The sequence below is a fragment of the Calypte anna genome, chromosome Z, assembly GCF_003957555.1.
Source record: "Calypte anna isolate BGI_N300 chromosome Z, bCalAnn1_v1.p, whole genome shotgun sequence".
NCBI lineage: Eukaryota > Metazoa > Chordata > Aves > Apodiformes > Trochilidae > Calypte > Calypte anna.
The window spans coordinates 53,418,484-53,427,225 of NC_044274.1; positions in this window are offsets into that span (position 1 = coordinate 53,418,484).

Sequence of the window (8,742 nt, forward strand, 5' to 3'; positions counted from 1 at the left end):
TCAAACCATATTTAGTGGCAAATTAAGAGAATAGGTAGAGACTTAACATTCAGAAAAGTTAACAGTTTATGTAGGACTATATACATTATTTGTGTTTCTTATACTTTTGTGTAGTTTCCAATATCTATTTTAAATTCTAGTTTTAATTGTTGAAATCAAGTGTTTACCTATCTAAATGTATCTACCTTCCATTTAGCATTACAGCAGCTATTTATGGTCATTATAGTGGTATTTTGTACAACAGTGTTAGGCAAAAATTAGGTTTGAACTCTGCGACTTTTTATTAGCATACATAGATTTTCATATTGGAAAAAGGCTTTTTGAATTGGAACAGTTAAAATATTTTCTTCGTTCATGCATTTATGTAGTGGAGATACACCTGTCAATTTAATTTTTGGGCCATATTCCCAAATTATTTTCAAAGATGTACAAAGTCAAAGAAGTGCTCATAATTTTAGGTATATTAACTGATACATTAAGGAGATGCTGCAGTGAACAGTTCTCTGCCATATTAGGGTATGCTCATCTTTAAAAGTTATTTAAAAAGAAATATCACTTTTTTTTAATTTGTTTTGTCATAATTGTAGTGAGTCTGATGTGTTGTAGCAAAGGCTATTCCTTCACTTGAGTTTTAGCTGGAAGTTCAAGAAAAATAAATGACATTCAGCAGGTTGAGTATCAAACCAAGACTTCTAATATTAAAACTCAGTTATTCCTCAGTCCTGTTGATTGTAACTATCCTCAGTTTCCATGGATCACACTTCCAGGACAATACTTCATGTAACTGTTGTTGTGCAGGCCCAAGGTAATGGTTGTGTGCCTACTACTCAACAAGCACCAAAGATCTCAGTATTTCAAGCTGATGCTAGTACAAATAGGGACTTTAGTTCCCCACATCTTACCTGTTGCAGAACAAGATGCCTATTTTCAGAAAGAAAAAGTTACGCATTTTAGTAGTTGATGGGATGGGATATTTATGCCAAGTGAATAGAATAGTAAAAAGTCAAGAACCTCCATGTGCTTTACAGTAAGCCTTGAATGCAAATCTAGCATTAGGCACCAGGAAACAAAAGTAGAATTTCCTTCCAGGCAATGTAAGGAAAACACGTGCATCTGCAGTTCACATCTGAGGTGCATCAAAGGCTGAAATCTCTGAATCAGAACTGAATTAAGCCACTGTTTTACAAATAGCTAAGGAAATACACATTCATAGCACAAAAATCTCTGCTCTCTGTAGCATGTGAGTCAACATGGAAGATCCTGTAGTTTCATGATGTATATATACTTGTAGTTCTAACCCAACAGACTGCTAAATACTACATAGCTGGTCTCATACTCTCTCTTTTCATTTCATTCTCCCTTTTTCTTCCTCAGAAATCCTGAAACCCCAACTCTGGAACAGAGAGAAAGTGACTTCCCAACCAGTTCTCATCTATATGCTGATCTTTACATTGCATGATTTGGAATATTCCATTGGCAAATTTGGATCATTGCTATGGCTGTGCTCTCTATCAGCTCTCTACCACTATCAAAGCAAGGTCCATGAGTTCTTAGCAAATCCCATACTAAATCCAGTTAAAATGCCGTAAAATCAATACAGTTAAATTGCCTTAAAATCAATACTAAATACTAATACTTCCTTCTGTTTCTCCCCAGTCAGAAAAGGGTGCAATTTGTATGTATGCAGAGCAGAATGTCAAATAATAATACAAGCAAGGCTTTAACTACAGCTGCTTATGCAATCATGCCCTGCAGTCCCCACAGCAGAGCCAGAAGTGTAGCTGTTTGTTAGAAAACAGTTCTGACATTGCCCTGTCTTAGGGACTCACTTATCTTAACTTGTCAAAATTAATATACATCAAGGACTCTTTTAGGCAAAACACACACACTTGATATCTCATACCACAATTCCTCTGCCTTAAGGTAGTAGTACTTCAGAAGGGCACTAATGGAGATTGTAAGCTGGACATGACAATAAATAAGAAAAAGGATGGAAATGTACCAAAAATACTTTTTTTAAAAAAAAACAAACCTATAATTCTACTATAGCAATCATTAAAATTAATTTATGGGATAAAAAAGAATGAGCTGAGGTGGTGGTAGCAGAAAATAAGCAACTGCAAAAGACATAAGTAATGAAAAAACCAAAGAGATTAGAGGTGCAAGTACAAAGATGGAAAATATAGCAGCAGTCTAAACCAATGTTTATCCAGTACAAGAAAATTATTTCCTGGCAAGAATATGATACATTTTTATGTAAAAATTATAAATTACTGGAGAAAAATTAGTTTGGCTAGAAATGCAAATGTTGTGGTTTAAGTAACAGCAATAAAGGGGAAAGTCTGAAGAGAAACATTGGTATTTACTAGAGTTCATTTGAACTCTAGCATAGTATTCAAAATGACTATTGTATACAGTTCTGTTTGTAAGCTGAGTGTCCCATGTGATAAGTGTGGAGTGAAGAAGGATTAATTCTTATTTATCTGTATTGTATATACATTTTCCTGAGGCCTTAATTTAGTGTAATAGTTTATAAAACATCCTGGCAGAATTTTCACCATCAGAGAATTTCAGCAAAGGTTTGAAAGTTCAGCTGTAAGAAAACTGCTGTAAAATAACAGTATATGAATAGTGCCTTATTATTCTCTCATCCCAGTGCAATTATGTATCCTCTATTCCAGACTGCTGCTACAGTAGCAGGCAGCTAAAAATACAGTGTTTATCTGTATAGAAATGCTCCACTTAATTAAAAAAACCCATGAAACCATAGCCTTATTTGGGGAGAATTATACTACAGTCATTTAAAACTTAAGACAGATGGTCCTAAGACCAAACAAGAACAGCTGATCAACTTCAGCAATGAATTTTTATTTCAAAATATTTGATTATAGATTACTTAGTATCCAGCCCAGATCTGAGGAGGAAGGATTTTCAAGACTTTTGAATAGAAATACTAGTTTAAGCTGTACTCCATGAGTAGAATGATCATTGTTAATTATTTGAAATTATTACCCATTTTGCTCTATCGTAAATAATTTGTCCTCTTACAAGAAGTTCATAGCCCATAAAGCTGGTAAAAAACAGCTGTTTCTTCAGCCAAACCAAACTTTAATAACTTTTTAGACTTGTGAATGTAATGGAGCTTGTCTTGGTATCTAAAGCAACTATTTTAAATGAACAAAATTTTTGTGCTCTAGCCTGCAGGACAATTAAGTTAGTTCATGAAGAGACAACCATGGCTTATCTGATCCTGGACTGATTCCAAAGGCCACCACCAGGACTGTTACGGCTGTTTCTGTCTCTGCTTTATCACTCTTTTCAGTATTATTTATTTTCTTCCATTTGCAGGGAAAGCATCTACACCAACACTGTTGACCTGCATTACTCTGAAAAGTATGAGTTTTCTGTGATTTATGGGTTGATTCTACTTGTTAGGCAGAAAAAAAAACAAGCAACAACTGAGCTTAAAATTAATTATTTGGGTCATTTTTTTTTTTAATTTTACATAAACAGCCATTAGTTTGATTCTGAAATATTAGAGGAAAAAAAGGGAAGCCAGCAATAAAATAAGCCTCCTACACTTGTAGAAGTAAAGAAGTAAGAAGTAAGGCTAAATTTTCTTTTTTCCGTCCATGTAAAAAATGGATGTGGGTATATGGGACTCTGTCATGTATGAAATTCACTGTACATGCTTCAGTTTTCCACATTATGTTTAGGAAAAAATGGTTTAAACTCTTGTCTTGGACATATGCAAGGAGTTGGGATATTTATGGTAAAACCCCCTTTTCACAAAATTTGAGGAATTAAAGGAGGTGACTATTGTATGGGAAATTATCTATTTTTGAAGACAAGAAGAAGCTTCTAGTACTTGACACTGTCTCAGACAGGCTTCGGATAGTACGTAACTGAAACGGTTCAAAATTAAATGTAAAAAACTCAGATGCCTGTGTTTCACAGACCCTAGAGGTATCTAGGCATTAAAAAAATTTCTTAGTATGACACTTGACTCAGTAATTTTTTTTCTGTATTTAGATAACAGTGATCTGCTACAAAAATGCCAAACAATTACTATGGGATACCTAGGTTTCCTTTGAGGTTCTTCCTCAATTCAGATCAGTTCTGTATTGAGATAACCCTATACTTAGGGGAGTAAGAAGTAAATAACAGTAAAGAAAGCTCTTAAGTATACAAATGAGTCAATATTAGCTGTATTAGTCCAGCTAACTCTATTAGCTGGAATAGAGTTAGGCTGAAAATTGTCAGCAACTTCGTATACAGCAAAGAACTATAATCTCATAAAGGCAAGAAATACAACCTGTGGAGGAGGGAGCTTGGTATGTTTGATGGCTCAAAGATTTTGTTGCATGAATCATAGAATCATAGAATCATAGAATCCTAGGGGTTAGAAGGGACCTCGAAAGATCATCTAGTCCAACCCCCCCTGCCAGAGCAGGGCCACCTAGAGTACATCGTGCAGGAACGTGTCCAAGTGGGTTTTGAATGTCTCCAGTGAAGGAGACTCCACGACCCCCCTGGGCAGCCTGTTCCAGGGCTCTGTCACCCTTACAGTAAAAAAATTTTTCCGGATATTCAACTTGAACCTCCTGTGCTCCAATTTACACCCATTACCCCTTGTCCTATCACTGGTCATCACTGAGAAAAGCCTAACTCCATCTCCCTGACACTCACCCCTTACATATTTGAAAACATTGATGAGGTCACCCCTCAGTCTCCCTTTCTCCAAACTAAAGAGACCCAGCTCCCTCAGCCTTTCCTCATAAGGGAGATGTTCCACTCCCTTAATCATCTTAGTAGCTCTGCGCTGGACTCTTTCAAGCACTTCCCTGTCCTTCTTGAACTGAGGGGCCCAGAACTGGACACAATACTCCAGGTGCGGCCTCAACCAATGCAGAATAGAGGGGGAGGAGAAACCTCTCTTGACCTACTAACCACACCCTTTCTAATGCACCCCAGGATGCCATTGGCCTTCTTGGCCACAAGGGCACATTGCTGGCTCATGGTCATCCTCTTGTCTACCAGGACCCCCAGGTCTCTTTCACCTACACTGCTCTCCAGCAGGTCAGCCCCCAACCTATACTGAGACATTGTGTTGTTCTTCCCCAAATGCAAAACTCTACACTTCCCCTTGTTGAACTTCATCATGTTTCTCTCTGCCCAACTCTCCAGCCTGTCTAAGTCTCTCTGAATGGCAGCACGGCCTTCCGGTGTGTCAGCCACTCCTCCCAGCTTAGTGTCATCAGCAAACTTGCTGAGGGTACATTCTATACCCTCATCCAAGTCGTTGATGAAGATATTGAACAACACCGGTCCCAGTACCGACCCCTGAGGGACTCCACTAGTCACACACCTCCAACCAGATTCAGCCCCATTGACTACAACTCTCTGACTCCTTCCTTTCAACCAGTTCCTGATCCACCTCACTACCTGATCACCAAACCCATACTTGGTCAACTTATCTACAAGGATGCTGTGAGAAACAGCAGTAGACAGCAATAGAGAGACAGCAATAGACTGGACAATAAGAAACAGGTGCTCTCTTGGACTCAGAATTCCCACTACTACTGGTACTATAAACACCTTTTAAAAGAACAGGAGGGATATATATATATTACATCAAGAGGTTTTACAGATAATAGGAAATAAGATGAAGTCTCAGCTACTAGTGGGAAGCAGGCCAATAGGTCAGAGCTAGACAAGTTCAGACAGAAAAATGAAAAATTTATGAGGCTGGCAATATAAGGCTAGAGCTGATTTTGCATACACTGAGAGCAAGTTAAGTTGAAAAAAACCGCAATAGAGGGTCTAACCAACAACTAGGGAGTAAAGGTAGGATCTCTTCAGATCTGTTGGAGGTAGTTGTTGAGATTCCAGAAATACTGCAAGGAAATAGAATCACAGAATCACAGAATCATTGTGGTTGAAAAGGACCTTCAAGATCATTGAGTCCAACTATAGCACTTTAAACACTACATCATTTCCTTATTTTGTTTCCTTGTGAATTCTAGTGAGATAATCCCCTGCATTCCTAACTAACCCAGTTTATCTCTTAACACCTTTCAACTCAGGTACTTACCAGGCCTTGGCTTGTGGTGACTATCAATTAAAAGATAAAGAGAGGACATTCCATTCACCCTTTATCACCAATATTCCTTAAGTGGCCATTAAGATTGGGAATTAAACATGTGTCCATGATGGTTAGTGAAAGGTATAACAAATACCAGTATTTTGAGAAAAGCAGCAAAATTGAAGTATGGAAAGACTTGAAAATGAGAAAAGACTGAAATTTTAGTAGTCGTTAGCTCAGGATGAAGAGATAAAATTATATTTCCAGAATAGCAAAAGGTACAAGGGTGCTTCTATTACTGTACACTTTTAAACAAAAGGACTTTGCCTATTAGCTTACATAGGAAACCTAACAGTGTTTCCCTGGAGAAACTGGTTAGTTATGGCTTAGACAAGTGTACAATTTTCTGGGTAAAAACCTGCCTGGATAATCAGGTCCAAAGAATTGTGGTAAAGTGAATCAAATCCAGTTCATGGGTGTTCATAATTTCTGTTCCTCAGGGGCCACTGTTCAATATCTTCATCAATGAGCTGAATGAGAGGATAGAGTGCACCCTCAGAAAGTTTGCAGATGACACCAAGTTGGGCAGGAGTGTTGATCTACCTGAAGGTAGGAAGTCTCTACACAGGGATCTGGACCAGCTGTATCAATGTGCCAAGGCCAATTGTATGTGTTTCAAAAAGTCTAAGTGTTGGGTCCTGCCCTTAGGTCACAACCCCATGGAACACTACAAGCTTGGGGAAGAGTGGCTGGAAAGATGCCCAAAGGAAAAGGACATTGGAAAGGTGGTCAACATCTGGCTGAACATGAGCCAGCTGTGTGCCCAGGTGGCCAAGAAGGCCAACAGCATCCTGGCCTGTATCAGTAATAGTGCAGGCAGCAGGAGGAGGAGAGATTGTACTCAACACTGGTGAGGCCATACCTTGATTGCTGTGTTCAGTTCTGGGCATCTTACTACAAGAAAACTATTGAGTTACTGGACTGTGTCCTGAGAAGAGCAATGAAGCTGGTGAAGGGTCTGGAGCACAAGTCTCACAAGGAGTGTCTGAGTGAGCTAGGGTTGTTTAGTCTGTAGAAAAGCAGTCTGAGGAGAGGAGACTGTATCAGCCTCTACAGCTTCCTGAAAGGAGGCTACAGTGAGGTGGGGGTACTTCTGGGTGCTGCCAAGTAGCAAGAAAGCAATAGCACAAGAGGAAATGGTCTCAAGTTGTGCTGGAGGGTTTACATTGGATGTTAGGAAAATTTGCTTTACTAAAAGGGTTGTCAGACATTGGAACAGGCTCTCCAGGGAAGTGGCAGAGTCACCACCACTGAAGATATTTAAAAATCCATAGATGTGGTGCTTAGGGACATGGTTTAGTGGTGGACTTGGCAGTGCTAAGTTAATAGTTGGACTTGAGGTCTTAAAGGTCTTTTCTAACTAAAATGATTCTATGCTTCTATCAAATTATGAAACAAACTGGTTTGTTTGGCACCTACCCAAATAAGTAAGGCAAAGGTCCCTTAGGGTTGCTAAGCAAGCACAAGGCTTCTTGTGAAGAGAAAAAAAAAAAAAAAGTAAAAGTAAAATGTATGTCAAGTAAATGATTCTTTCTCTTTATGGATTTTTTGCTTGCCTGGCATTTGCATTTCCAGACACAGCTGCCCTTTCAGCTGTGAATTTAGTTAGATGGAAGTGGGCTGAGGGGAGAGAAGATCTTATCCCTCTCTCTACAGCTTCCTGAAAGTGAGGTGGGTGTTGGTGTCTTCTCCCAAGCAGCAATTGATAGAACAAGAGGAAGGGCCCTTAAGTTGCGCCAGAGGAAGTCTATATTGGATGTTAGAAGAAAGTTCTTCAATGCAGGGGTTATTAAAAATGGGAATGGGCTGCCCAGGGAAATGGTTGATTCACCAGCCTTGGAGGTGTTTAAAAGAAATGTAGAAGTAGTGCTTAGGGCCATGCTCTAGCGCTAGACTCTGCAGAATTAGGTCGATGGTTGGAACTCAATGGTCTTAAGACTCTTTTCCAACCAGAATGATCCTGTGATTTTGTTTCTGTGATGATATATGGGCAGGTAATGCAGTAAATACACTCACTTTTTAATCTTCCTTTCAAAGCAGCTGTTAAAAAACACTGACCTGTTACACTGATTTCTAACAATTTACTTGTATGAAATTTTCTTCCTGCCTTTATCTCTCATAGCATTCCTCCTTATTCAGACCCATGTTTGTACACTGCTTTTTGGCATTAACTCTACAGAATAAATAAGATAGTATCAATCTGTCTCTTACTTATGCTGAACCAAAATGAATTGTTTAATTGTGATTACAGATTACCCCCCTACACATAATATTTTTAATAGCCTTTAAGACATCAGGAGTTGTTCTTCCAAAGTTTTAACAGTTGCAAAACTGATTGTATCTTGGGGGATGGAGTTATAGACCAAGTCTATTGGTTTGTAGACTTTTAATGAAAACATGTCAGTGCTGCCACCTTTTGAACATTCTCTAGTTATTAAGGAAAACTAGGATTAGATTAAAGGCAGCATTATTCATGAAGGATGTGTGGAAAATGTCAAAGAATTAACTTTCAAAAAATGTCCTGCTATGGACTTTGATTCCCTTCTTGTTAAAAATGTGTTTGTGCTCACAAGCACACAGATTTGTAAGTGCAAAGT